Consider the following 26,892-nt stretch of genomic DNA (forward strand, 5'->3'; position numbering starts at 1 on the left):
TGCAAAATGAACTAAGTCTAAAGATCTGTTGTAAATCTCAGGGCCCATATCAACAATATATCATAGGAAATGTTCAGGAACTAAACTTAAGAATTCTTAAGACAAATCATTTCAAAATTAAATTTTAAATAAGCTGAATTCAGCCTTCTTCATGTCATATCCCTCAAGGGTTTTCCTGAAGTTTCATAATGGTTATAAACTTTGGTGCTTGTGACAACATGAATTAATCCAATTAGTGCTATGGTGAATGGAGTAAGACATTCACAGAAAACAGGGTCTACTTGTACAGGATGCCTTAAATCATGACTCTTTCATAAAAGATCATTGATTGAATTTTTGTCTTGGAACTAAGAAAATTTCCAACAATTTTGAAATAACCTTAAGTATACTCTTACCATTTTGTAATACAAATCTATGCAAAGTGGTTTTATCATCATTAATGATAGTAAAATCAAAATATTGATCAACTTTGAAACATGTTCAAGATCTTTATCATAGATTGGCAAATATTCAGCCAAGATTTAATTCTTCTTATGAAATTTACAAAGCACTTTCATTTACTTAGACTATAATTTTACTTATTGTTTCAACAAATGACAAAATTATATTTATTCCAGGAAGCCTTTTAAAGTAATGTCCTTTTTAAATTTTGTATCAATATGTCATAAGCCCAGGTCATCTAACAAGATGGAGCTCCAATTAAGAAAATGTATGTATCACATCTGCCAGTAAGCATGTCTGTGGAGCATTTTCTTGATTAATGACTAATGTGGAAGTACCCAACCCACTATGGATGGTGCCACCCTAGGTCAGATGATCTTTAGCTATATAAGAAAGAGACTGAGCAAGCCATGGAGATCAAGGGAATAAGTAGCATTCTTCTATAGCCTGTACTTCAGTTCCTGCCTCTAGGTTCCTATCTGGACGGCCTCAATGATGGACTGTGATATGGAAGTATAAGCTAAATAAATCCTTTTCTCACCTAGTTAGTTAAAGTATTTTATGACAGTAATAGAAACCCTAACTAAGACAAATAAAATTATTTTTATAATTATTAGTAAACATTTGAATTACGTACCTTTTGTATTTTTAGGTTCACCTAAAATTTTCTGGTTGAAAATTTGTCACAAATGGAACAAAGTTTACAAGTCCCAACTTTCATATAGGGTTCTCTAACTTAAACCAATGCAGTCCCATACACACTGACTCAATCAAACTGGACTCTATGGTTTTAGCCTTTCTGATCTTCCATGGCAATCTGCAAGTGTGAATAGCACAATGGCCCTGCTTTTTCTAGCAGTCTTTGTGAGGTCACAAATTAGGCATGCATAAACAACCTCTGTTTGAAGCTAGAAATCATCTGATTAATGGTATTTCTCTCAATTTTACAGATTGGTCATTAGTATTAGACAATTAGTATTGGACCAAATTACTGGGTTCTTAATTATTACTCTGCATGGACAATTAAAAATAGATATACATATATTTATATATATATGCATGTATATGCCTATGTATACATATATGTCTATATATACATATGTGTATATTTGTGTATATGCACACACACACACACACACACACACACACACACACATAATGTCTGCAAAGAAAAATCTGAAGTTTTAAATGGGGTCTAAATTATTGACGACAAACAAGAACTCCCATGCCCTGGGAATAAATTTCACAAGCATACCTTTTTCCCCAAAGCCACTGAAAAATCCCTCATCTCAGCTGACCAGAATTTTTAGATAGGTTTTTCATGGTGATCTTCAGTATATACTCTCTACTTCTCTCTTTTCCATTGCTTAACCAAAGGGACAAATGGGAAAACCTATTCTGGCTGATGAAACCAGTGAGAGGAAACTGAAATCTACCACTGAGTGGCTGAGTAGAAAGGCTGAACTTCAGGAAAACTCTTGAATGGAAGGGAAATGAGGAAGGCCAATTGGGCTCCCTGAAAGATGTATCTGCATAGGCTCTACCTCAGCTTCCTAATGATGTACTTCAAGGCAGCTCTGGACCCAGAGCATTTTCTACTTGGGTTTCTTGTCTGCCTCTTAACAAGATTAGTTCAACTCTGGGTATGACTGGGGGTTTTTATAGATGAAGGTGAAGTTACAGAAGGCTAGGTTTTCTTTCTTTTTTTAATTTAGTTTTTCTTAGAACCTAACAAATTAAAGGAGTAAATGAGAGACCAACTGCTGCCGGGCTCTGAATAGGAAATGCTCTGTGAGTAAATTGAACAAGCCAGGAGACAGTAAATAGGCAATTAACATTCACTTTGGCAAATCTGCACCTGTTGGAGCTGAAAATACAAAGGGAAAAATGGAAGGAAATGACAGAAAAGGTCTGTCAGGCTTTCCCTTATGGAAAGATGTCAAACTCAGAGCTTCTGAAAACAGGGAGCACAAATGAATGAAGATGCAGCATTTGGTCAGACACCAGGAGCCACAATGAGAGCTGCATTGGGTCATTTTCCTCCCCCAAATTCATCTGATGAGATGTCAGGGATACATAACTGATGATGATATTATTTCATATGATTGCTACCCTCTGGGATTTAGAGGTCTTTGAGGATTGTGTTAGGGGTTGGGTTGTTTACAAAAATATATATGATTTAGGGGATTTCCTTCATTCTTATCTTCTGCTGCCATCTTTCTTCTCTTGGAGAATTCTCAACTCATCCTGCAAAGGCAGAGTACCCCTAATGAACTATCTGGAACAACAGGAACACAATTTGTAGTTTCAACTTCTTTGCTCTCCTGGAAAGTATACATTGAGCCACAGTTTTTTGCCCCCTTTCTTAGATTTTTCACTTCTAACGATCTAAGGTGGAAAAATCTGGGATAAATGGAGCTTCTTGGTTTTATGACTGCTTTTTTCATATCTTGGCCCAAAGAGACCCTTCTTTCTAAAGAGCATCCCTATGACCAACAAAAAGTAACTCTTTAGCAGTCTAGGCCCTAGTGACCTGTAGAGAGACTGTTTCTCTTCAGGTGGACATTAGACTTAATTATATAAAATGTAGAAGCAGCTGCCTTTGTGTGAAGAATCCATGATTGAGAGAAAGCAGCCAAACTAGTAAAAACTTCCCACTCTCAAAAGTATGTTGCTATGATTCTTACTGTATGCATCTATTCTCATTCAAGTAGCAAAAGGTCTGGACATGGAAGTGCATTAAACCTAAACATTCAAACTCTCAGAAAGCAGAGGCAGGAAAAAGATTTAAGCCTGAAAGATCAACACAGCAAGACTCATTCTAAAATTTAAAAAAATTAAAAAATAAGTAGAGACATAAGCTAGAAATACCACTAGAATTATGCTATATGACTTAATATCATTCATTCTAAGCCATTCTCAATACAAGACTTACATTCTTTAAGGTGTTACTAGTATGAGCAGTATTCTTCATAAGAAATTAACTTTCAGGAAATGGTGCCATTTATGCCAGATTTGAAATTAATAGTGAACAACTAGGTAAACTTATTATAAAAAGCTATAGCCACATCCCGCCTCCATCAGCTTTATAAGGCACAAGTTGTTTTCCTAACTTTGATTTAACTCATAGCTTTCTAGAGAATCCTGTGTATTGAGCAAAAAAAGGCAACTAAATATTGAGCTCAAGTCTTCTTTCTTGCATACATTTGTTTATGATTCAACCTTAATCCTTTATACTCCTGGCTTATAGAGATAGTTGCTATCAATATTCACATATATTCATGCATGTGTCTGTCTTCTCTTTGTGTAAACAACTAGAGTGGATTTGATGAGTTGTAGTCTAAATTTATGTCTAACTCTTTACTAAACTTTAAAAAAAATCCAAAATGGCTGCCCATGCTTATATTCTTTAAAAGACTGGTATTATCATATATTCGTCATACACAAGAACAAGTGACATTATGATATTTTTTTTACATGTGTGTGATGTATTTCCACCATATTCATCCACATTATCTTCTCTACAACTATTGACACTGCTCTTTTCAACCATCCATGCTGCTTCCCCGGTGATTTGGTGGTCATTTGGTGATGTAAAAAGTGTATTAAGGATTGCTTATAAGAGCATAAGTGAAGGCTTATTTACAGGAGCATCAGTGATGAAGCCAAGACAAGCTATCATCCCCTCAAGTTTAAACATTTACTGCCTACAGATACCAAGGAAGGGGTGGAGCCTTGTGAGCCTATCCCTAGCAACAGTTAACTGGAAATACTCAAGAGGGTTCTGGGACTTGGCAATGCCTCCTCCCTCTATGATAGATTACTATCAGTCCCAATCATGTACAGGTCTTTTGTGGATTATCATGGGTGCTGAGGATTGAGGAATGCAACAGCACTGTTATATCTAGGATGACAGTGTTCTCTCTTATTCCTCCTTTCCCCCAATGAAAGTCTTTTTCTGCCTCTTCAATTCAACAGGTACATCATCATGTCTATTTAGTCAACTTCAATAGCTTCTGCCAATGGCTCCACAGCTTCCCAGCTATGGGCTTTTGACTAGGTTTATAGTATCAGAGGAGAATTCTCTCCTCAGGAGTTTGCTTTGAATCCTATAGAAAAGGAGTTGATCATCCCATGATACACTTGCCATTATTGTTGGAGCAGTGTCTTAGTTAGTTAGTTAGTTAGTTAGTTAGTTAGTTAGTTAGTTAGTTAGCATGGTGCTGTGAACAGACACCATGACCAAGTCTTATAAAAAAAAAAAACAGCATTTAATTGGGGCTGGCTCAGAGGTTCAGTCCATTATCATCACGGTGGGAGCATGGCAGCATCTAAGCAGGCATGGGGCAGGCAGAGCTGAGAGTTCTATATTTTCATCCAAAGGCTGCTAGTGGAAGACTGACCTCTAGTGAGGATCTTAAGCCCACACCCACAGTGGCATACCTAATCCAACCAGGTCAAACTTACATATTCCAACAAGGCCACACCTCCAAATGTTGCCACTCCCTGGTCCAAGAATATACAAACCATCACAGGCAGGCACATCCTACCTGTCAGGTCTGTAGTGCTCAGCATGAATATCTGAGTATCTCTTGATGACCCATCCCCTAGCAAACTCCTTAGAATTCTGCAACATAATAGAAGTCATCCAGCAGGGAGAGGGCTTCCAATCCAGTTTCATCTGATTTTTCCATGGCCTCCAACCAAAATGGCATTAAAACCTGGGTCTTACCATTGAGTTCTGGTGGATAACTAAGAAAGATGGCAATAATTTGTACTATTTAGAAGGTGCAGGGATGTCTAGGCCAGTAACTTATAGAAAGATACCTTAAACCTGATACTAGTATTGTCATACAATATTCAAAACTTCTGGGACAGTTAGCCCAAACTTTTACTAACCTAATTACTAGTTGCCTACTCATCCTATATAATATGGTACTCTATTCTTTGCCTATGTTAAGTAATAAGCCTATGTATAGGCTCCAGCAGCCTGGGGTCAGGCAGGACTAGCCTCTTTCAACATCCTCCCTTGACTACCTTTGCACAAACAAGATAAGGCAAAACAGGTCAGTTCTTAGGCACCATGGTATAGGTATATGTCACCTGATAAATAAATAGCTATACTTTCACCTGTGATTATTTCTGCAGTTCATTGAAAATTGCTCTATGAAGGAAAAAAAATTAAAATCCCTTTTTTATCCTCAATCTTAACTTTTTAGTATTTTAATCATCTCCACAGTTCAGCTTGACCTACTTGCTTTCTGATGGCTAAAGAGTCTGAAAATGGTCATTTTCCTTTTAGTATGCTACTTTTCCTAGACCGTTCAAATAAAGGGCCCTTGCAAATGAAATCCAGCATCCTTTCATTTCCTTACTGCACATGGCAGCATCATTTCTCAGAACTGGGATGTGAGGTGGAAAGATGTCCAAGCTGAGCCACGCTGGACACACTAGTGAAGTCCACTGGGAACCATAAGAAAAAAGTAGGTGAAAATTATAGGCCAGGCTTTAACTTGCTCCTGACTGGGCTTCAGAGTTTCGGTTGTTCTCCCAATTTCATCTCCTGCACAGAAACTGAGTTACCCTTCAAATATTTAACATTGACTCCCTCTTCCCTACCACCCAGCACCATATTAGTTTATAAGTGCTTCTGTAACAAAGTGTGTCATACTTAAAATGACAGACAGTATTGGCTCAGAGAAAAGTTACAGAAACTAGAAGCATAAAGCCAACATTCCAGGAGCAGCGTTCCCTGGGAGGGCGGAAGTGGAGACTATTCCATACCTCTCTTGGCTTACCTTGGCAGTTGTCAATTGGTAGCATTCCTTGACTTCAATCTGAACGCATGCTTACCCAGACATAGGGTCTCTCTGCATCTTCCTGTCTTTGCTGTGGGAAAAACCCTGCTGCTAAGGTTGAAGTCTGACATAAACAGAAAGTGCTGAGCTCAGTGCAAAATGGCAGACGTCCTTTACCAACAGAGCTTCTTCTTCTGTAACCATATCTGGGAAGCTTAAAACGCCCATGCCGACTCGAGCCCCAGGGTACCTTGCCAGCGGACTCAACCAACACCCACAAGGGCCCACACAGGATTCCCCACGGGATGCTAAGACCTCTGGTGAGTGGAACACAGCGCCTGCCCCAATCCAATCTAGCGGAACCTGAGACTGCGGTAAATAGGGAAGCAGACTACCCTGGCCTGACCTGGGGCACAAGTCCCTCCCACTCCACTCGAGCACCGGGGTACCTTGCCAGCAGAGTCACCTGACACCGACAAGGGCCCACACAGGATTCCACACGGGATCCTAAGACCTCTAGCGAGTGGAACACAACTTCTGCCAGGAGGCCGGTTCGAACACTAAATATCTAGGTACCTTCCCTGCAAGAAGGGAGCTTGCCTGCAGAGAATACTCTGCCCACTGAAACTAAGGAAAGAGCTACCCTCCCAGGTCTGCTTATAGAGGCTAACAGAGTCACCTGAAGAACAAGCTCTTAACAGTGACAATTATAACAGCTAGCTTCAGAGATTACCAGATGGCGAAAGGCAAACATAAGAATCCTACTAACAGAAATCAAGACCACTCACCATCATCAGAACGCAGCACTCCCATCCCACCTAGTCCTGGGCACCCCAACACAACCGAAAATCTAGACCCAGATTTAAAAACATTTCTCATGATGATGATAGAGGACATCAAGAAGGACTTTCATAAGTCACTTAAAGAATTACAGGAGAGCACTGCTAAAAAGCTACAGGTCCTTAAAGAAAAGCAGGAAAACACAACCAAACAGGTAGAAGTCCTTAAAGAAAAACAGGAAAACACATCCAAACAGGTGATGGAAATGAACAAAACCATACTAGAACTAAAAGGGGAAGTAGACACAGTAAAGAAAACCCAAAGCGAGGCAACGCTGGAGATAGAAACCCTAGGAAAGACATCTGGAACCATAGATGCGAGCATCAGCAACAGAATACAAGAAATGGAAGAGAGAATCTCAGGTGCAGAAGATTCCATAGAGAACATCGACACAACAGTCAAAGAAAATACAAAATGCAAAAGGATCCTAACTCAAAACATCCAGGAAATCCAGGACACAATGAGAAGACCAAACCTACGGATAATAGGAATTGATGAGAATGAAGATTTTCAACTTAAAGGGCCAGCTAATATCTTCAACAAAATAATAGAAGAAAACTTCCCAAACATAAAGAAAGAAATGCCCATGGTCATACAAGAAGCCTACAGAACTCCAAATAGACTGGACCAGAAAAGAAATTCCTCCCGACACATAATAATCAGAACAACAAATTCACTAAATAAAGATAGAATATTAAAAGCAGTAAGGGAGAAAGGTCAAGTAACATATAAAGGAAGGCCTATCAGAATTACACCAGACTTTTCACCAGAGACTATGAAAGCCAGAAGAGCCTGGACAGATGTTATACAGACACTAAGAGAACACAAATGCCAGCCCAGGCTAATATACCCGGCCAAACTCTCAATTACCATAGATGGAGAAACCAAAGTATTCCACGACAAATCCAAATTCACACAATATCTTTCCATGAATCCAGACCTTCAAAGGATAATAACAGAAAAGAAGCAATACAAGGACGGAAATCACGCCCTAGAACAAGCAAGAAAGTAATCCCTCAACAAACCAAAAAGAAGACAGCCACAAGAAAAGAATGCCAACCCTAACAACAAAAATAAAAAGAAGCAACAATTACTTTTCCTTAATATCTCTTAATATCAGTGGACTCAATTCCCCAATAAAAAGACATAGACTAACAGACTGGCTACACAAACAGGACCCAACATTCTGCTGCTTACAGGAAACCCATCTCAGGGAAAAAGACAGACACTACCTCAGAGTTAAAGGCTGGAAAACAATTTTCCAAGCAAATGATCTGAAGAAACAAGCTGGAATAGCCATTCTGATATCGAATAAAATCGACTTCCAACCCAAAGTTATCAAAAAAGACAAGGAGGGACACTTCATACTCATCAAAGGTAAAATCCTCCAAGAGGAACTCTCAATTCTGAATATCTACGCTCCAAATGCAAGGGCAGCCACATTCATTAAAGACACTTTAGTAAAGCTCAAAGCACACATTGCACCTCACACAATAATACTGGGAGACTTCAACACACCACTTTCATCAATGGGTAGATCGTGGAAACAGAAACTAAACAGGGACACAGTGAAACTAGCAGAAGTTATGAAACAAATGGACCTGACAGATATCTACAGAACATTTTATCCTAAAACAAAAGGATATACCTTCTTCTCAGCACCTCACGGGAACTTCTCCAAAATTGACCATATAATTGGTCACAAAACAGGCCGCAACAGATACAAAAATATTGAAATTGTCCCATGTATCCTATCAGACCACCATGGCCTAAGACTGATCTTCAATAACAACATAAATAATGTAAAGCCAACATTCACGTGGAAAGTGAACAACATTCTTCTCAATGATACCTTGGTCAAGGAAGGAATAAAGAAAGAAATTAAAGACTTTTTAGAGTTTAATGAAAATGAAGCCACAACATACCCAAACCTATGGGACACAATGAAAGCATTTCTAAGAGGGAAACTCATAGCTCTGAGTGCCTCCAAGAAGAAACGGGAGAGAGCACATACTAGCAGCTTGACAACACATCTAAAAGCTCTAGAAAAAAAGGAAGCAAATTCAACCAAGAGGAGTAGACAGCAGGAAATAATCAAACTCAGGGGTGAAATCAACCAAGTAGAAACAAGAAGAACTATTCAAAGAATTAACCAAACGAAGAGTTGGTTCTTTGAGAAAATCAACAAGATAGATAAACCCTTAGCTAGACTCACTAGAGGGCACAGAGACAAAATCCTAATTAACAAAATCAGAAATGAAAAGGGAGACATAACAACAGATCCTGAAGAAATCCAACACACCATCAGATCCTTCTACAAAAGGCTATACTCAACAAAACTGGAAAACCTGGACGAAATGGACAAATTTCTGGACAGATACCAGGTACCAAAGTTGAATCAGGATCAAGTTGACCATCTAAACAGTCCCATATCCCCTAAAGAAATAGAAGCATTTATTAATAGTCTCCCAGCCAAAAAAAGCCCAGGACCAGACGGGTTTAGTGCAGAGTTCTATCAGACCTTCAAAGAAGATCTAATTCCAGTTCTGCACAAACTATCTCACAAAATAGAAGTAACAGGTACTCTACCCAACTCATTTTATGAAGCCACTATTACTCTGATACCTAAATCACAGAAAGATCCAACAAAGATAGAGAACTTCAGACCAATTTCTCTTATGAATATCGATGCAAAAATCCTCAATAAAATTCTCGCTAACCGAATCCAAGAACACATTAAAGCAATCATCCATCCTGACCAAGTAGGTTTTATTCCAGGGATGCAGGGATGGTTTAATATACGAAAATCCATCAATGTAATCCATTATATAAACAAACTCAAAGACAAAAACCACATGATCATCTCCTTAGATGCAGAAAAATCATTTGACAAGATCCAACACCCATTCATGATAAAAGTTCTGGAAAGATCAGGAATTCAAGGCCCATACCTAAACATGATAAAAGCAATCTACAGCAAACCAGTAGCCAACATCAAAGTAAATGGAGAGAAGCTGGAAGCAATCCCACTAAAATCAGGGACTAGACAAGGCTGCCCACTTTCTCCCTACCTTTTCAACATAGTACTTAAAGTATTAGCCAGAGCAATTCGACAACAAAAGGAGATCAAGGGGATACAAATTGGAAAAGATAAGTCAAAATATCACTTTTTGCAGATGATATGATAGTATATATAAGTGACCCTAAAAATTCCACCAGAGAACTCCTAAACCTGATAAACATCTTCGGTGAAGTAGCGGGATATAAAATTAACTCAAACAAGTCAATGGCCTTTCTGGACACAAAGAATAAACAGGCTGAGAAAGAAATAAGGGAAACAACAACCTTCTCAATAGTCACAAATAATATAAAATATCTTGGCGTGACTCTAACTAAGGAAGTGAAAGATCTGTATGATAAAAACTTCAGGTCTCTGAAGAAAGAAATTAAAGAAGATCTCAGAAGATGGAAAGATCTCCCATGTTCATGGATTGGCAGGATCAACATTGTAAAAATGGCTATCTTGCCAAAAGCAATCTACAGATTCAATGCAATCCCCATCAAAATTCCAACTCAATTCTTCAAAGAATTAGAAGGAGAAATTTGCAAATTCATCTGGAATAACAAAAAACCGAGGATAGCAAAATCTCTTCTCAAGGATAAAAGAACATCTGGTGGAATCACCATGCCTGACCTAAAGCTTTACTACAGAGCAATTGTGATAAAAACTGCATGGTACTGGTATAGAGACAGACAAGTAGACCAATGGAACAGAATTGAAGACCCAGAAATGAACCCACACACCTATGGTCACTTGATCTTTGACAAGGGAGCTAAAACCATCCAGTGGAAGAAAGACAGCATTTTCAACAATTGGTGCTGGCACAACTGGTTGTTATCATGTAGAAGAATGCGAATCGATCCATACTTATCTCCTTGTACTAGGGTCAAATCTAAGTGGATCAAGGAACTTCACATAAAACCAGAGACACTGAAAGTTATAGAGGAGAAAGTGGGGAAAAGCCTTGAAGATATGGGCACAGGGGAAAAATTCCTGAACAGAACAGCAATGGCTTGTGCTGTAAGATCGAGAATTGACAAATGGGACCTAATGAAACTCCAAAGTTTCTGCAAGGCAAAAGACACCATCAATAAGACAAAAAGACCACCAACAGATTGGGAAAGGATCTTTACCTATCCTAAATCAGATAGGGGAATAATATCCAACATATATAAAGAACTCAAGAAGGTGGACTTCAGAAAATCAAATAACCCCATTAAAAAATTGGGCTCAGAACTGAACAAAGAATTCTCACCTGAGGAATACCGAATGCCAGAGAAGCACCTGAAAAAATGTTCAACATCCTTAATCATCAGGGAAATGCAAATCAAAACAACCCTGAGATTCCACCTCACACCAGTCAGAATGGCTAAGATCAAAAATTCAGGTGACAGCAGATGCTGGCGTGGATGTGGAGAATGAGGAACACTCGTCCATTGTTGGTGGGATTTCAGGCTTGTACAACCACTCTGGAAATCAGTCTGGCAGTTCCTCAGAAAATTGGACATAGTACTACCAGAGGATCCAGCAATACCTCTCCTGGGCATATATCCAGAAGATGCCCCAACTGGTAAGAAGGACACATGCTCCACTATGTTCATAGCAGCCTTATTTATAATAGCCAGAAGCTGGAAAGAACCCAGATGCCCCTCAACAGAGGAATGGATACCGAAAATGTGGTACATCTACACAATGGAGTACTAATCCGCTATTAAAAAGAATGAATTTATGAAATTCCTAGCCAAATGGATGGACCTGGAGGGCATCATCCTGAGTGAGGTAACACATTCACAAAGGAACTCACACAATATGTACTCACTGATAAGTGGATATTAGCCCAAAACCTAGGATACCCAAGATATAAGATACATTTTCCTAAACACATGAAACTCAAGAAAAATGAAGACTGAAGTGTGGACACTATGCCCCTCCTTAGAAGTGGGAACAAAACACCCATGGAAAGAGTTACAGAGACAAAGTTTGGAGCTGAGATGAAAGGATGGACCATGTAGAGACTGCCATATCCAGGGATCCTCCCCATAATCAGCATCCAAACGCTGACACCACTGCATACACTAGCAAGATTTTATCGAAAGGACCCAGATGTAGCTGTCTCTTGTGAGACTATGCAGGGGCCTAGCAAACACAGAAGTGGATGCTCACAGTCATCTAATGGATGGATCACAGGGCTCCCAATGGAGGAGCTAGAGAAAGTACCCAAGGAGCTAAAGGGATCTGCAACCCTATAGGTGGAACAACATTATGAACTAACCAGTACCCCGGAGCTCTTGTCTCTAGCTGCATATGTATCAAAAGATGGCCTAGTTGGCCATCACTGGAAAGAGAGGCCCATTGGACACGCAAACTTAAATGCCCCAGTACAGGGGAACGCCAGGGCCAAAAAGGGGGAGTGGGTGGGTAGGGGAGTGGGGGTGGGTGGGTATGGGGGACTTTTGGGATAGCATTGGAAATGTAAATGAGCTAAATACCTAATAAAAATGGAAAAAAAAAAAACGCCCATGCCTTCTACCTACAGAATGTCTTGTAGCCCTGGTGAGATTACAGGTTAAAGCTCCTTTATCTCAATGAGGAATCTGATCCACAAGTATCTGAGATTCCTAGAATGCCTCCCCATGCTAATGAGGGAGGCATCTCAGTACCTTAGCCAATGGCCTTTGCCCACCCTGGCTATTCCTACCCCTTTCCTAAAATTTGATAACCCTTGATTCATCCTGAGTAAAGCTGATCTGTCTCCTGAAAACTGATCTCAGAATGGCACCATTTCCATTCATACTCATGGGTGAGCATTCTGAAACCATTGATCAACTGTGCTCCCTTCATTCTCATGGGCTACTGGCCAACAACCCTAGGGGAGAAGGGAGGGCCACATTCACAAGGCTGTCTTCTGATAAGGATGTCAGTCATCCTGAAGTAAAGCTCATCACATCAATTAAATGTTTGAACCAGGAAAATAAAATGGTAATGACTTGAACAGCATACTGTAATACTGCAACAGTCTATTTGATCTCCAAGGCCTGTCCTACATGACTAACAGATGATAATGATTCAGATCAAGTGAACAAAGCAAGGATTCACATGCCAGGCTTCATGAAGTGTGACGGTATAAGACAACATCATGAGGGTTGCAGAAAGGTATTTCAGTCAGTGAATTGCTTGTGGGCCTGACACTTAGCCCTAGAACCTTTGAACACTGGGTATGGTGGTCCACACTTGTCAAGCCAGAACTGGGAAGACAGAGACAGGCACATCCATGGAGTTCACTGGCTACCCTACCTACCTCAGTCAGTAAGTCCTGAGTCAATGTGAGAGACACTGCCAAAATACAAGGTGAAGGAGCAGAGAGGTTATGGTCTGACTTCCATGTTCACATGTACACACACACACACACACACACACACACATGCACAGTATATAGACATGCAAACTTTCTCAAAGAACAAAGATTAATTCTCATAGTTCTACAAGCTGGAATGCCATAGTTAACATAATCATAGGCTCAGCTGTCTTATGAGGTTTGCTGTCTCTTTCCAAGAGAGGGCCTTGATGCTATATCTTCTAAAGAAAACAAGAACTGTCCTCTCATAGTAATGGTATGGAAGGGTAGGAAGTAGATCTAAATTCCTGCTGCTGTGCCCTTTGATAGTGGCATTAATCTATTATGAGAACAGAGTCCTTGTGATCTCAGCGCCTGCTGCAAAGCTCCACCTTTATCCTCTGCTGTGTTGGGGATGTAGTTTCCAACCCATGAAATTTGGAAGGCATGTTCAGATCCTAACCCTTCTAAACACTGTGTACACAATGGGGATCCTCACAGGGTTTCACTTGATTCATGCTGTGCATGAGGTATCCGTAGCGCGGTAAGTACAGTCAGCAGCCAAAATTAATTTAAAATAAACTTCACTTTGTATTTGTGACTTGAATAGGTCATAAAAGTAGACCTAATTAATAATTCATGACTTTCCAAACTCTCTGTCCTATATACACTTAATCTCCCGGTGCCTAAAGCTGTAGCATACCCACTAATTCAATTCCCCAATCAAAGAGAAAAATAAAAATCCCAATACTCAGATGGCAGAGCTCATCCATTCTTTTTGACCAACGCACTTTATCTTTGTCTGCATTTTTGTCTTGTAGATTTTCTGGGTATTCTAAGTATTTTTCTACTTCAAACGGAAATTCTCAAGGCATCTCTCTCATGCTAATAAATCTTGTCCCCATCACACATCTATTAAAGCATTGACAATATTATATATTATCACTCACTACCAAGCATACTTTATTCCAATACTTTCTCTCATGTGGCAACGTATAAGTGATCATTAACTCTCCTTCTAATTAATTTTAAAACTGCAGTGTTTCAATCAATGCAAACCTAAGTCCAAGAATCAAGCTGGTAATATTGATAATATGCACTTATAATTACATATTTCAGCTAACAATAAATCTATTCTTCCACTAATAAAATGTATCAAACTCCTTAACCCACCAGGCTCTTAGGGGCAGCTCCATCAGCACTCGCCATTTAAAGTTCTTCACTTCACAGGCTGTGCAGATTTATGTGTAAAAGGAGTAACACAGTGTCAGGAAGTTATTTTGCATAAGACCACAGTTATTTTTAGATTAAACACTCAATCTCCATGTAAGAGACTGGTTTGCAAGAACACAATAATTAAAGAGCTATGCATCAAAGTGTGTTTAGAATAAAGCATATAATAGAAGTTTGATAGGCCTGGTAGTAGCCACATTTATTAGTAGGTACTCTTTTACTCACAGACAAAAAAGAAAACAGGAAGAAAATTCTGTGTTGCAGTAGAAAGTCCTGTAAATGTAAACCATACCAATGTTACTATGTTGGAGAAGAAGGAGGCAATCCGATATTGTTCGATAAAATACATGAAGCCTCATGTTAAATACAGTTGGTCTTTCTTACAGTGTCTTCATCAGCAGATTTAAGCAATTGTGAATAGAAACTATCCAGAAAAGTAAACTATATGTGTACTGAATATGAACAGACCTTTTCTTTTGATTAATCCATAAACAATATGCAAAGTAACTATATACATAGCGTTTACATTACATTAGGTAAAACAAGTAATCTAGAACTTATTTAAGCATGCTGGCGGGAACTATAGGTATATGTTGTGCCAATGCTAGGGCATTCATGTGAGAGATTTGAAAATTAGCAGATTATATTAGTAATGTGAAGAGCAACCCTAGAAACAATTCCTCGCAGACAGCAGGCAAAGGCTGTGCTCCCTAAAGAGTGGCTAGTATCATTGTGTTGGTGCCATGAAAACGAGTAAACCTTCAAGTGCATCTAAGAGGTAAGAAAACAAAGTAAAGAAAAAAGGAGGGAACAGAAGCTGAGGCTGAATCCGGTGGTCCAAATGTGAATGAGCTAAAGAGTTGTTTCCCCTGAGCCAAATGTCTATGTTGAGCAATCCAGAGCTTCCCTGTGCTCCCCTGACCTGCTCTGACTGGAGTTCTACATTGCCACCATTCCCCTGATTCTTCTCCTCTGAAAGCCCTCACTCTGCCTTCCATTTTCTTTCTTACCACAGTCTACTCCTGGATTCTGACTTTTCTTCCAGTCAGTTTTTTGACTTGTACATAAAATGCTTTTGCTTCTGCTGCCGACTAACAATTATGTACAACCTGCATATAGCTATCTTATCATTTTCATGCAAACTCACACTGGCATTCTATTTAAGGAATAGAACAACAAAGGCCACACATAATATAAAATGTTCACTTATTATATCTAATCCTATCAAATGAAGGTAGATATCCCTGTTTACCAGCTGAAGTAGCACTGCCTTGTGGTAGCCAGTGTCAACAGAGGTTTTTTTTCAGCCTGCCAATTCTGAGATTGTGTGATTCTTGGGAAAAATTCAATTCAGAACATTTGCATAATTTTGTATTGTGTTCACAAAATTAGAATTCATTCTCATTTTAATCACACAACTTTGAATTTGCATATTCCATAATTATTTTGTATGCTTATACATTTCATGGTACTAGGGTTATTCCTTTCAGAGGTGAATAGAAATCTTGCAAAGAACCCAAGGACTAAGAAAGTCAAGAGCAATAAATTAATGCTCATTTATCTGTGATGTGCAAAGTGTTCTTTACGAGGAAGACCATGAAGGGAGCAAATGACACCATTTTGGGAGTGACCCAATATGTAAGTGTGATAGCAATATCTATCAACCAATGAAGTGCCACCCAGTAGATAAGTAGATGCACTAAGAGAAACAGTCCACATTGCTTCATAACTCAATAAACATTCTCCTATTCTAATATTGCCAGAATAGATAGGTAGGTAGATAGATAGATAGATAGATAGATAGATAGATAGATAGATAGATAGATAGATAGATAATGGATGGAAGAAGATAGATATGTAGGTGATAGGTGGGGAGATAGTTGGATGGAGATAGATGATATAAATGATGGATGGGGAGATAGGTGGATGGATGGATGGATGGATGGATGGATGGATGGGCAGATGAACAGATAGATAATAGACTGACAGATGGATAGATGATATCATTACTTTCTGTCTTTAAAATGCAAAGGAGAGAAGTGAAAATGTGGCATTTAAATTTCATCAGAGTGATCAATCACTCAACGTTTCCATGAGGTTCAATGTACTTCTGATATGACTTTCGTTCTTCCTCAGAGTTATCACAACTATGCTTGTGACTCTAACAGCAGAAGGCTTTCTGTTTTTAAAACTGGAAGGAGCGCAGTCTATTTACTGGTCAGAGCTACATGAGCAATAATGACCTTGTCTACTGAACCCTCCAATCTTCAGTCGTGTTTATGCAAATAATTTTATAAGAGCCATAAACATTCAGAGATTAACAGAATATTTGCTGGCCCTAAAATAACTTAAATTGCAACAAATAACTATTGTATACCATGAACTTCCTGTAGCTTTAAATACTATTTTATTAACACTTTGAGAATTTTATGCAGTATATTTTGATCATTTCACCCCTCAAACTCCTCCTATAGCCACCCTTAACATGATCACCTCCTATGCACTTAACTTTGGGTGTTTTGCTTTGCTTTAAAAAAAAAATCAAACCAGACACTTTTCCAAAACCTCTTGGGAGTGTGTCCTGCCCTGAAGTGTGGAAATTTTTTTGAGGGGGGGGGGTATTGTAATGTGGTTTTACAAGTCTTATGTATGATGTCATAATTGGCATGAGTTCGTATGCGTAGTATACCTGTTATATCCAGAAAAGAATCCTTGAAGTCATCCTCTACATATGGCTATTAAAATCATCTTTCCATGTCTCCTTTCATAAAGTTCTTGGAGTCTTCTGGGAATGATATATACATCTAATTTAAGGCTGAATAGTCCATAGTCTTTTACTCTGAGCACATTGGTCAGCTAAAGGTCTCTATGTTAATTTTCATCTACTGAAAGAAGATTCTCTGATGATGCTTGAATAATGCACAGTTATGTGTATATTAGAAGTCATTTTAAAATCCTATCAATTAGCAGAATAATAGAATTAGGTTCTCCATTAGTGCCTATGATCTATAAGGCCACAGGTTCTTGGTCCTATCAACAGTACTGGAAATGGTTTCTATCTCATAGGGTGAGCTGTAGATCCAATCAGAAATTGATTGATTATTCCTATAACATTTGTGCCACTACTGTATCAGTGTGCATGTCTTATCGTACCAGTTGTTATTGTAAGTTGTGTTGTTCCCAGATGGGTGAAACTGATACTTACTTTTCTCTTCCTGTAGTGTGGAAGTCATAGTCAAAGCTCTATGAAACCTAGCCAGTAGTCATGAAGTTCCAACTGAGTACCAGCTTGACTTCTCCATATTATATTAGTCCATAATGTGGTGTCTTTAGTTATAGGGTCTTACTGTCAAGTTTTAGAGGCTCCTGGCAATTAACTTACAAAGAAGTTACCTCTATCTAACAATAGGATTTTACTTGCTTGCAATGTTTTCTAGTTTGTGTATTGATGCTGTGTTTAAATCTAGCACCATTAAGACTCTTTCAATATGTATAAACCCTCACAATGGGTTAGTGCCTAGAATAAAGAACCAGAAAAAGCTAAACATCAAGCAGACAAACAGTTTTTAAAAAGTTAGAGAACTAAACAAAGAGTCCTTGAAAGAAAAACTAAAAAGGGTTAGGAAGCTGTTTTGGTTTTAATGTTCAGCATCAATGCTGGAGAGACAGCTGAGTGGATAAGAACACTGATTATTCATTCAGACGGCTCAGGTTCAATTCTCAGCTCCCCCATAGCATCTCACAATAACCTGTAAATCCATCCCTGCAGGATCTAATGGGTTCTGCATGCATTTCACACATATGGTATACAGGCACACCTGCAGGCAAAACACCCATACATATCAAAAATAAAAATAAATGAATTTTAAAATGCTCAACATCCTTGTTCACCAAGGAAATGTCAATTAAAACTATTTAAGATTTTTATCTTACTCTATCAAAATGGCTGAAATAAAGCAAACAACCAAGCAAAAACTCATATATTCACAGATCCGTGTGAGGATGCAGGAAAAGGTAATACTTATTCACTGCCAGTAGCGTGCAAACAGGTACAATCACCATGGAAGTCAGTGTGGGAGTCCTTCAAAAAGCTAAACTAGATCTCCTCCATAATCCAGATATACCACTCTTAGCATGTACCCACAGAACTCTACATCTTAATACATAGACATTTGCTCATTCATGCCTATTGCTACAATAGCCAGGGAATGAAAACAGCCTTGATGGCCTTCAACTAATGAATGGATAATTTCTTACATCTTAAAGTAACGTTGTATCTCTCATCTAATTTACTCTTAAAAAAAAGTGGAAGAGAAGAAATCAATAGAAGATATCTGGCCAAAAATTTAGAACCTGAGACAGATACTATAGAAATCTAGGCCCAATATTTGCATTATAGCATATTATATATAAAGTAATATTTATAAGTATTCATACTATTACCTTAAATTTAGCTTTCATCTAGCCCAATGTTAGAAATCATATAACAATATTTTTAAAATTTCAACTGTGGACTAGGGAGAAAATAACAATCTTTTAGTACCAGATAAGAATGAGATTAAATTCAAAGTTGTACTCCAAACTTTCTTTTTGACAAGAAAAGGACTTTCTTGTCCCTTTAGAATAAGGAATCTACTCCTGATGATGTGCAAACTGGATTTTCAACAATATGCTGGTTTCTAACATGTGGGCAATTTGGAGACTTGAAAGAAATTGGGATAAAAAGCTCCAAGTTAGCCACAGATGCATATTTAATGTTTTATTATTTTCGGACCAATCCTTTCTAGTCGTCAAATATACAAAACTAATGTTTATTGGGAATCCTACTGTATTTCCAAAATCATCTTAGTGAGTATAGACACAGAGGGAAAATGATGTTTATATCAAGATGCTAATGAAAAATGGAGAACCATGCATAGCAGTACCTAGAATTCATTGGGGGAATTTCCACTAAGAACAAAAGCATAAGATGTAAAAAAAAAAAAAAAAAAAAAAAAAAAAATCAAGGAATGGTTTGCTAAATATATTTTGAAATGTTCGGGGTTTTGAATAGGTGAGTAGGAATAACTTGTCTGTAATGGATAAAAAGAGAACAGTAATCAAGAAGGTATGATCCGAGCTTCAGCATTTAATACCTACTAGGAAAAAGCCTACGAGGGCCCATGGAAAGCGAAGGTAGTCGAAGACGAACTTGAAAAAAAGAAAGCCCATATGGGTTTGTTTAAGGAAATCTACAGTACTTCATGTTATCTGTAAAGCTGGAGGTAGAGAACACCATATAGTTGCCTCTCAGATAAGCACACACACTGTGAACACTGAAGAATGTTGAGGACATTGCAGGATTCAAAGGAGCACTCCCTGAAGGGATTTCCACTGGGCATCAGGAATACTGATATAGTATTTATGACTGAAGGCAAAGTAGGGATATGGAGTACCACAATTAGAACTATATAAATAGAACTGTCTCATAACATCATAATGGGATGCCTTTGAGGAAGAATAACAGGTCAGAAACAAAAGTAGGCCTAGAAAACAGTCAAAGAAATGAAAGCCATGAAATCTGTATTCTGAGAGATGGTAAATGTGATTCTTGCAAAGAATGAACAGCTCTTCTTTATGTTATAAGACACTAGATATGTAAAAATTGAATTTAAAAATCCATTTAATTTACTGAGTAGGACCTATAAATGACCATTACATAGGTAATCTTAGCAGACTGTTCAAGATCTAGAGTGCAAGGACTTAAAGATGATGGCACTATGAGAAAACCAGCCCATTAACCATTATAGATGTTTAATGTATTTCTCAAGACATTCAGGAACAGAAAAAATGAGAGGAGGCAGGGGATGAATCCAGGGAATACAGACTTGCTTTCATACTGCTGGATTTTAGTACAGAAAGTAGACCCAAGCAGGTCTGTCCTTGAAGAGGTTTGCATGCTTCCCAAAGCCACTGGTGAGAGTCTAGTCACAGAGCCACAAGGAAGCTTGAGAAGAAGTAGAAAATTTTGATAGACAAGAGATTATTTGAATTTGCATTTTTAAGTGAGGGTTTAAGTTGTTTGAAAATTGTCCTGTGAATTTTAGTTCTTTAGTAAGACTTTCTGAAGGCCTCAACTATAGATTGATTTGTCTGAGTGGTTCAAACAAGTAGCAGGTTCACTTTCTTGTACTATTGTTGCTGGCTTATTTATTTGTGCTGCTGTGGTTTGAGGGTGGAATTGTTCCTTCTCCTCCTTCTCCTTCTCCTTCTCCTTCTCCTTCTCCTTCTCCTTCTCCTTCTCCTTCTCCTTCTCCTTCTCCTTCTCCTTCTCCTCCTCCTCCTCCTCCCCTTCCTCCTCCTCCTCCTCTACCACCTTCTCCTCTTCCTCTTCCTCCTTCTCTCCCTCCTCCTCCTTCACAGCAGCTATTGCTTGAAAAGATAAAAGTGATCAAGAAATATTTATTGGTGGGAAGGGTTGTGTGAAGGTGAGTACTAGTTAGTGCTCAAGACAATAGATAACTGGTCCAGTAAGTCCAAGTGAAAAGCAAGCAAGAGGATGAGAAAACATGATGAAATATGTCTGAATTTATAGAAATGAAACTGGTGTGAGGCTGGTTAGAAGACTCTACAAAGATAATAGACAACTCTGGAGTGGGGAAAGAAGTTGAAGTGATTGAATAGTCTTGAGTCAAAGCTGAAAGTCAGACAACGTTTAACACAATTACTGTAGAGGGAACAGAGAAGGGTCAAGGACTCCCAGAAGAGCAATCAATTGAGGTCCTGATTGCACTCTCCAAGTAGAGGGCAAGGCAAAGAATCAATGTACCATGTCCTGAATTCTGAGAGTCTTGTGGTTTGTTTGCATTCCCCCCCCCCAACTCTCCTAAAAGGAATCTTTCATCTACAGCTGCACAAAGCAATACCACAAAACATGCTGTATCTCTGCTACAAACCCTTGATTCCTTGATGAGTCAAGAGGCACAGTATTAGCTTATTAATAACCCCTGTCATGCCTATTGCTGAACAACAAACCACTACAAACCTCTTAGTCTAAAACATCACAATGGGAATGCCACAATTTCTGTGTGTTGGGAATACAGAAAGAACTTATCTGGGAACTTGGCTTTTGGCTCCTCCACATGTCTAAGAATGAAGATGTTGGCTGTAGTAGGATTTTCACTTGCTTCCAGTGGGCCTATGTTTGAGGTCTAGTGGCTCTCAATAGTTCCTTGCCCAGAGGGCCTTTCCAGATGACCACATACTTTATCAAAGTCATCCCAAAAGTCAGTATAGAACATCTATAGACAACATTGAAATTATATCTTTATGGTTTCTAATCACAGAAATGACATCATAAATTTTTTCTCTCTCTATTGCTAAAACTAGCTGTATTCAGGAGGGAATACCTAAATCTTTTCTTTGGGACTATCAAACTACATTTAAACTTGATGCTAAAATGTCTGAGGAGTTCTAGGTCTGATTAATTTGTGTTACTGATTTTAGTTTGGATTTTCAGTTATTTTGTTTTGGGGGTTGGGGTGGTTTTTGTTGGTGGTGATGGTATTTTTGTTATACGTGTTGTTGTTGTTGTTTTTAATTAGATATTTTCTTCATTTACATTTCCAATGCTATTCCAAAAGTCCCCCATGCCCTCCCCACCCACTCCTCTACCCACCCACTCCAACTTCTTGGCCCTGGTATTCCTCTGTACTGAGGCATATAAAGTTTGCAAGACCAATGGGCCTCTCTTTCCACTGATGGCCGACTAGGCCATCTTCTGATACTTACACAGCTAGAGACATGAGAAGCCATGCTTTCTAAATTCAGACTATATAATGAACTATGATACATTTGTAACCCCAATATATGAATAGTTGAAAGAACCAATTGCATCTAAGAGGAGTGTACAGGGACAGCACACTTGATGATAATATCAAGTCGGAAAGCAAAGGAATGTGGTCACCAGAGCAGCTTCTTCCCCAGGTTCAAGGATGGGGACATAACCTAAGGTATGTGGTTGTAGGCAGCCTTCAGTAATGAGAAAGGAACAGACTCCTCCCCTGAGTGAAGGTCTGAAGCCTAGAGTGCAACATATCTGAAAGAGTTTCATCCCAAGAATAGGTCAGAGGCAGGAAAGCAGAGGACCATTTCCTGGAGAATGGAGGACAGAGATAGCAAGCAGGCCCTTCAACGGAAGAGCCACCCACCCCAGGGATAACAGCATCAGTGGAACAGGCTAGAATGAGAAAGACCAGAGGGAAGCATAGTGTCTGGGGTGGCAGGGTTCAGAGCAAAAGAAAGAAAGAAAGAAAGAAAGAGAGAGAGAGAGAGAGAGAGAGAGAGAGAGAAAGAAAGAAAGAAAGAAAGAAAGAAAGAAAGAAAGAAAGAAAGAAAGAAAGAAAGAAAGAAAGAAAGAAAGAAAGAAAGAAAGAAAGAAAGAAAGAAAGAAAGAAAGAAAGAAAGAAAGAAAGAAAGAAAGAAAGAGGAAAAAAGAAAGAAAAAGAAAACCCAGGGCATTCCCTGCAAAGCCTTCACAGAAAGTGGTGATAGTCCTCTCAGGACTTTCTCTCCTCTCTATTTCTCTAAAAAGTATCCAAAGAACCTATACTGTGAATCTGTGCACAGACTCTATGCACAGACTATGTAACAAACCATGACACATTTGTAACTACAAAATATGTATAGTTGAAAGATTCATTAGCATGTAAGAGAAGAGCACAGGGGCAGCACACTTGATGATAATATCAAGTCAGAAAGGGAAGGAATGTGGCCATCAGAGCAGCTTTTCCCCCAGACTCAAGAATGGGGGTATAACCTAAGGAACAGGGTTCAAGGTAGACTTCAACCATGAGAAAGGAACCTTTGGTTTCCTCCTTTGGGTGTCACTAAAGGAATAACCTATGGTGTAATCCTTTGATATGTTACCATTCACAGCTTCCTTCTGTACAGCCATTTCTCATAATGGTGTAGGATACCCAGAATTCCTTAGATCTGGGCTGTTATTGTCACTTTATTGAACTTAAGCTAGCTGGATTTCATCATGGTCCATGGCTAGGCAGACTACGGCAGCCATGCTGGATCACCATTGTAATGTGAAAAATAGATCATGGATGGATAACCCCTCTATAGAAAGAATATCTCTTCTGGATGCTGCCTCCAGGCATTTTTTGAACCTCACTCATAAAAGGAAAGGTACTTGCTAGGGAGTTCCATGGTGATAGGCTCCAGAAGGCTGCCCATCATCATAGCACAGGCTCTAAGGACCAGGGTCTTAACCATTAGCTGTGACTGCATGTCAAAATGCCAGGCATGTTTGGCCATCTTGTTCATGACAGTTCATTAGTGCCAGCCCTAGTTTATCATTTCCTAGGTGAAACATATGGAACCCTAGCCCATGCCCACATGCAGCCCTTCCACAACAAGCAATCAGGTGCTTCTTGACCTATTGTGTAATCACTGTATCGTATCAAGCTCTGATTAAAGTCATATACCACAACTCTCTGGTGTAGAGTTCCCTTGGGATGAATCTAAACACTATTATATCAGCTTTGCCTGGTAAGCAGATTCAGGCAACATTTGTTATCTTCTCAGGCATCCATCTCTGCCCCACCTAGAAGGTGCTCATTGGATTCTTTGAAGACCATAAGGTAGCATAGTTCTTCTTTGGTTTTCTGCAGATAAAGATGACAATCTACCAGTAGGGATCATTGATAATGGACAATATTCACTTTGGGGGGCTTTGCTGAAGGATCTCATTTGCCATATTCAATGCCTTCCTGACAAAAGTGATCACCAGTTAAGGCCATCGTATCATCCCTTTATCAAAGAAGGTGATGTGTTTTTTTTGTTTGTTTGTTTCAACAAGTCTCTATCTCAGTGCCTCTTACACTAATGTGCTGTAGAAGTCATGCAGGACCTTGGCCTCCAGCACATCATTCAGTATCTAAGGGTTCCCCACTGCTGGACCATCCAGAAACCACACTAGTATTTTTGATCTTCTTCTTCACCTTCTTTGGCCTGGAACTCTGGGCAAAATGTGATTAATGAAGGCAATGCCTCTTAGCAGGGTCCCTGCTATGACTCTGTCAGCTTCTGAAACAGTGTCCATTGGCAAATATCAGTGCAACCTTCTGAGAGAAGGCTGGCCAGAGATAAGTGGCACTATCAGTGTATGCAAATATCTGCTTACTGTACATGCACAGGTGCTGCTGTTGAACAGGGTAGCTGGCCATACTGCCTTGCCAGAAGACACTGAGGGCTATAAAAATGACTGTGGTTTCCTCACCCTCACAAATATTTCTTCTTCTTGAGAAGTTATTATATATATATGTGTGTGTGTGTGTGTGTGTGTGTGTGTGTGTGTGTGTGTGTGTGTGTGTGTGTGTGTGTTTGTATCTCCATATTGGGGAATTAGCTCCTTTCTGGGACCATATCAAATCATATCTAACCTGCAGCCAAAGGATTACTTAGATTTTCTAAGAGTCATCTTAGAATCTGTTTATTATAACCCCTCCTTTTTTTTTTTTGTCTTTTGTTGTTGTTGTTGTTGTTTTTGTTTTTGTTTTTTTGTTTTCTGTTTTTTGTTTTTTTGAGACAGGGTTTCTCTGTGTAGCCCTGGCTGTCCTGGAAATCACTCTGTAGACCAGGCTGGCCTCGAACTCAGAAATCTTCCTGCCTCTGTCTCCCGAGTGCTGGGATTAAAGGCATGCGCCACCAAACCCAGCTATAACCCCTCTTTAAGACAATAGCAGTCTGCATGTGATAGGCAACAGATCTAAAATACTTTCATTCATAGAAAACAAGTGGAATGCACTGAGGAGTAAGTTACTGGTTTCAGTTGAAATATTTGTATATTGACAATTAAATCAGTAGGATTCTGTAATTAGACACCAGATTATGATAATATCTTAAGTTAAAGAAAGCACAATTTTAGCATCCTTACCTGTCCTTAATGAGAAATAAAGATTTCCTCCCTATGCAACTGGCATGTGGAGATAAATAGTTACTCTAGAATCCATATATTTATTTGGAAAACCTTATCTTTAATCCACGATAAATGACACAATTAGAAACTTAGATTTAAATTTTGGAATAAAATATAACCAAAACATGGGAATGAGAGAGAAATAAAATTGGCTGCCAGTGGCTTTGCATATGTATTCAAATAATTATTATAACTTACATTACATAATCTTTTTGGACTATCAAAAGTACAATGTATTTTCTTAGTTTCAAGAAGAATTATTTCAGTGATTAATGATGGAAATAATAAAAATCAAATGTGCTTATCCCTAGCAAAAGAATATTAAATGTACCACAATATATTTAATTCAAATCAATAAAACAAAACAAAACAACAACAACAACAACAACAACAAAACACCTAAGGTTGGGGAAAGGGAAAATGGGGAAAGGGGGGGAAAAACGAAACAAATAAACAAAAAACAAGGAAATGATATGAGTAGAAACCCACAGAAAGATGTACAGGTAGGGTAATGAGCACTTGAAGAGACTGGAGAGTGTAACCTTAGCAACAGGAGTCACACATTTGCATTGTAACTTTACAAATGTGTTCATACTACAGATTCTTGGCAAGTCTATACGAAAAGTCGTTATTTCTCTATACAATCAAAAAATAATTTGGCAAGGTTTATAAATTTTAAATGTTCACATATAATTATTGTTTCTATTTTTCTTGAAGTCTGAACACTGCAAGTTCATAAACATACATGTTAGTGTGTTACTACACATTGCTTTTTAAGAAATTAAAATCTAGATACTATTCAAGAGTGATTTAAAGATAAACTAGTCAGTAAATTATTGTACAAATATGGAAAGAATGCAATGTTATTAAATACAGTGTGCAAACTACACGTGCATATACATGTATATTTCATTATAGATGTATGTATACATAAGAAAAAAGAAATATTTAAAATCATATTTCATTATAAAATAATATATAATGTATTCAGTATAATATAATTAATTAGAAGCCTAAGCACATGTGCTTGTGTGTTTGTATATTTGTGTGTATGTGTGTATATGTAAACATATATGTTAAATGTTGAGATAGACACTTAACTCTTATAACAATAATTGCATTGACAATTTGACAATCTTGGGGTAGTTGGGAAGACTGGAATGGAGAATACCCTAAAACTATAATTTACTGCTCTCTATGTTGCTGAATGTTTAATCTT

The sequence above is a fragment of the Mus musculus genome, chromosome 8 (genome assembly GCF_000001635.26).
Source record: "Mus musculus strain C57BL/6J chromosome 8, GRCm38.p6 C57BL/6J".
Classification (NCBI taxonomy): Eukaryota; Metazoa; Chordata; class Mammalia; order Rodentia; family Muridae; genus Mus; species Mus musculus.